The sequence below is a fragment of the Lynx rufus genome, unplaced genomic scaffold (genome assembly GCF_022079265.1).
Source record: "Lynx rufus isolate CCGP_SWC_20201006 ecotype Redwood Valley unplaced genomic scaffold, mLynRuf1.p SCAF_14, whole genome shotgun sequence".
NCBI classification, from domain to species: Eukaryota; Metazoa; Chordata; class Mammalia; order Carnivora; family Felidae; genus Lynx; species Lynx rufus.
This window is the reverse complement of record NW_025814828.1, coordinates 14,331,746-14,336,769: the sequence shown is the minus strand read 5'-3', so window position 1 is coordinate 14,336,769 and position 5,024 is coordinate 14,331,746. Positions and strand designations below refer to the sequence as shown.

Below are 5,024 nucleotides of genomic sequence, written 5' to 3'. Positions count from 1 at the left end.
TAGTTCCTTTGTGTCTCTACTTCTAAGTAGATAATCTCTTATTAATATTCTAGCACAGGGCTCAGCAAACTTTTTCTGTAAAGGGCTAGATAGTAACTATTTTAGGCTTTGTGGGCCATCTGGTGTCTGTCACAACTACTCAACTTTGCTGCTGTAGCATGAAAGCAGCCACAGATGTAGGTAGATGAATGAGCGTGGCTATGTGCCAATACAACTTCATTTACAAAAAATGGTAGTGAGATTGCCCTGTGGACTGTAGTTTGCTGACTCCTGTCCTAGAGGAGATGCTTTTCTTTTAAATCATTTTGTTGGCCAAAGTAGAAAAAAGTTCCAAAATTGTTCTGTTACTAAATGGGCACCGTGGTATGCTATTGTTAGAAGTATACACTGGCAAAAACTTTCTGAAGGGTGATTTCTATAAAAATCCATAGAAGTATTTATGCCAATTGACTCAGTAATCCCACTTCTATCTGAAGATGTAATTAATAAAAAAGATTTATATTAAAATTTTGGTACAAGAACTTTCTTTAGAGAATCATGGACAATTGGAGACAGCCAAATAAGCAGCCATAGGGAATTAGTGAAGTAATTCCTGGTATATCCATGGACATACATGAAGCAGTAAAGCATCGTGGTTAAGAGCATGGGCTCTTGAGTCAGATTGCCTGGGTTCAAATCCCAGCTCTAGGTCTTACTAACCATGTGACCTTCAGTCACTTATATAACCTAAGTATTGGTTTCTTCATTTGTGAAGTGACAAAAATTCTGGTACCTATTTCATAGAATTGTGAGGATCAAATGGAATTATTCATTTAAAGCTCTTAACGCAATGCTCAGAACCCAAGTCCAACCTGAGTGTCACCTGTCAGGAAAATCATGAAGATAGGAATGCAGATGCAGACTTGGAAAAAAAAACAAAACAAAACAAGAACTAAAGAAAATGGAGACATGTTCGAGATAATTGAAAAAGCAGGATTCAGACTATATATGAAGTATGATTTTAATTTTGTGTTTAAAAACAAGAAATAGTAAAAAGAATGGAAGACATCAGCAGATTAATGGTTCAGAGAACTTGGTTTATAAACAGATTTAAAAACTGGCTCTGTGATCTTGTTCACAAGTAACTTCTGTGGGCCTCAGTTTCCTCATCTTCTAAATGGGCATAATGTCATTAGGGTGATGAAACTGAGATTATAGATGCAAAATATTTAACATAGTGACTGATATATAGTAGTTACTCAATAAATGCTAGCTATTTTAAAATTTTCTTTTTTTATGTTTATTTTTATTTTTGAGAGAGAGAGAGAGAGAGAGAGGTGGGGGTGAGGGACAGAGAGAGAGGGAGACACAGAATCCAAAGCAGGCTCCAGGCTCTGAGCTGTCACCATAATGCCCATCACAGGGCTCGAACCCACGAACCGTGAGATCATGACCTGAGCTGAAGTCGGATGCTTAACTGATTGAGCCACCCAGGCGCCCCTTAAAATTTTTTAAATTATGCCTACCCGTTTTTTCCAAATCATTTTCAGGGAACATATACTCACTCAGGAATATAGCTCTGAGTGTACTTTTAGTCTGTAAAAGGGAGCAATGGGATCTCAGAGCAACATGTTTACATATGCATCTTTAGCCTAAGAATTGAATTTATTCAAGACAATGAAACAATTAGTTCAAGTATGGAGAATTCAAGACTAGAAAAGGTGAAAAATGCTGTTATGCAGATGGCATCAAAGAGACTCATTTAAGGAAAAGAAGAGAGAAGTACAGAAAAAAATTCACCCAAGTAGAAATTAGTGAATTAGAAATCAATTAGTTTCCTTTTCTTGGGCACTTTCATGGTAGCCTTGCATGAAAAAAACACAAAGATTTTACTTTTTCCCTCTGTTTTAAAAGGGTATCTCGGTGATCCAAAAAGGAATGTCAGGGTGCTTGATGCTCATTTGCTGACTGCACAAAGGAAGGCTAATCCTAGGCATGCAGTCCGCTACCTGATTCATATTTTGTTCTCCAAGGAAATTCTGATGGACGGCTGGGTAGGTGTCAATTTCCAAGGCCTCCGACCTCTAGATGCAAACAAAATGGCTGCATTAAGAGGTATGTAAAGTCATTATGGAATCTTGTTTTATCATCATTTGGTCATCTGATGAATGTTATTGGCAGTTGAAGAGATAGTGATGAGGTCGATGCAAATCTTAGAACTGTTTATTTTTTCACCTGTCTGACCCAGATTTTACAATTTAATATTATGTAATGGGTAACAGCTTGTAAAGAGTAAAACTTGTCCATAGGCTAATGGAACAAGACCAGCTTTCTTGATTATTGTTGCTTATGGCTAGAATGAAGTCATTTCTTCAGTGCTGAAACCTGGTACTAAAAAAATAAAGAACCCCCCCCCGCCCCACCCCACAAAATGCAGGAGAATAAAACACACTTCTATGCTAGTAACTGGCAACACAGAAATAGAATGTCATGATTAATCCATTTTAGCCTCCTGTATTCCCGCCTTCCAGCAATTTGTATGAAGGTCCTAGAACTCATAGGCACTGAGGCCACAACAATGAATAAGTATTTCTGCCCACAAGGAGTTCACAGTCTAGAAAGGAACTGTTGAGGGAAACAGATCAATTCTCATCCAGGCAGTAATGTAGAAGCTCAGAGAGCAAAGCAAATACTGTGAGGGCATTAGGAAAGGCTTACTAAGGACAAAACATTTGAGCTAGATTTGGGAGGATTCCTTAGCTAGATAAATAGGAAGGGTATTCTAGGCAGAGGGAATAGCTTACAGGGAAGATAGACATGTAGGCACAAATAGACTATGGTGTAATAATATTTGCAATAACACGATTTTCTGTTTATTTTCAGGTTTCCTTTTTAGTTTTAACTTATCCATAGGGTTATTCAAGGGCATTAACACCCAGAAATATTTGACTTTCTGTTACATACTTTTTTAACTCTTAATTTTTTTTTGGAGACAAAGAGAGAGAACATGTGAGTTGGGGAGGGGCAGAGGGAGAAGGAGAGAATCTTAAGCAGGCTCCACCCCCAGCATAGAGCCTGAAGCCAGGCTTGATCTCACGACCATGAGATCATGACCTGAGCCAAAAGCAGGAGTTGGATGCTCAACCAACTGAGCCCACACTTTTTTTAAAAAGCACCAAAACGTCATCACTTCTCAGCCTTTTGGCTAAGATCAAGTGTAGTATATGTTCTTATTAATTTAATAAAAGCACCAGTGGCTCGTTAGCGGCTCCCTAAGTCAATGTTTTATAGGGAATTGTGCATTAGAAGAAGTGAGATACTCAGCAAAGCATCCTCTTTGGACGGAATTTCTAAACTCTCAGAGAGAAGAGAATGACAATTCAAAATAGAAAATTTCAGCTTTTTGAATAAAAAATGTCTTGTCAGTTCTTTGGGTTTTTTTTCTTTTTTAAAATTTTCATAAACGCTTTCTGCTCTTTGCAGAACATCTGCAATCAGTTTTTCCCGACTATGATTTGCGTGAATATGGAAATTACTGGCAAACCTGTATTGCCGATATCAATTCTCTGATCAGCTGTTTGCGTTCTGAAGCCAACACAATACGAGTAAGTTCTTTTTTATTTAAATATGGTCGCTGCTGTACAATTGCATACTGTGTACAATTCCGGAATGGATAGCATGAGACACTGGATCTTTAGGCTGTGTTCTCAATTCTTGTTTATGTAATTAAGGGGCAGCGTATGTTCTGTGCCTGTTTTGTTTCACTCTTTGACATTTATCCTCCATACAAATACCCTAAAGATAAAAGCAATCAAATGGAGTGTTAGAGTTCGTATCTTTGAAGCCACGGTGTATGCTAGAAAAAAGTTTCAGCTGTGAAGGTATTTGGTAAATCTTTTTCAGTATCCCATTGAGTAACACAGAAAAGAGCAGACTGTGGTGCTGCTTAGCTGTTCTAATGGTACTTATGGATGGCACAGGTGCTTGTTCGCCTTCAGTGATGGCAGGACCTGGTGAAAAGCATGCATGTCATGAGGTTAAGCAATCGTAGATATGTTGTACTTTCCACAGTTACATGGTAAACAGGAATCTAGCTTTTCTCTCATCCATTCTATCTTCAAAGTGCATTAGAGATTTTTTTTTATGTTTTATTTTATATTTGAGAGAGAGAGCGCGCGAGCAGGGGAGGGGCAAGGAGATGGAGACAGAATCCGAAGCAGGCTCTAGGCTCTGAGCTGTCAGTGCAGACCCCAAAGTGGGGCTCCAACCCACGAGCTGTGAGATCATGACCCGAGCCGAAGTCGGACTCCTAACTGACTGAGCCACCCAGGCGCCTCTCATTAGAGATTTTTTAACATGAACAGGCCAGTAGGGGAGAGGGAGAGTGTCCTATCTATTGCCTTCTCCTGAAGAAGCATTTAACTCAACAATTTCTCATTTCTACCCACCCCTCTAAAAATCCCATGTTATTCTCACCACATACAGTCACTCCTGCGTCTCTGGAGTGAGTTTCTGGAAACTCTCTGCCAAGAATATTTGTAGCTGAGCTTATGTTTTCCTGGTGAACGGCTTGATTTCAGTGATAGCTCACGCACCATCTGTCTGAAACCAAATCTGCTTATTTTTCACATTCCCTTTTATATCCTACAAAAACTGCACCCTAAACATTTGAATGTAAAATTATGATACTGCCTGGAAAATGGTAATTTGCATATTTGCTTAGGCGTCAGAAGAGAAGCAGCATCTGCCAAATGCCTGCTGTGTACTTGACTAGGAGAGGGATAGGTCTTTGCCACTCAAAGTGGGTCCGCGGACCAGCAGCAGCAGCAGCACCACAGGAAAGCTTGTGAGAAATGCAGAGTCTTGAGGTCCACACCAGACTCACTGAGGCAGAATTTGCATTTTCGCAAGACCCGCAGGTGATTTGTGTGCACATTGAAGTTTGAGAAGCCCGGACCTAGAGCAGTGGTTGTCAGCCCCCGGTATGTATTAGAATCGTGCGAGACACTTTTAAAGAATGTAATTAATGCCTGAGCTTTCCCACT

At 39.6% G+C, this 5,024-nt stretch overlaps 1 non-coding gene across 1 annotated transcript; it reads left to right on the top strand.

The window, feature by feature from the left end:
* The first annotated feature begins 3,164 nt into the window (after positions 1 to 3,164).
* Positions 3,165 to 3,357, top strand: LOC124509732 (U2 spliceosomal RNA). The gene has a single exon (XR_006961508.1). It is a non-coding gene; the product is annotated as a U2 spliceosomal RNA (small nuclear RNA).
* The last annotated feature ends 1,667 nt before the right edge of the window (positions 3,358 to 5,024 follow it).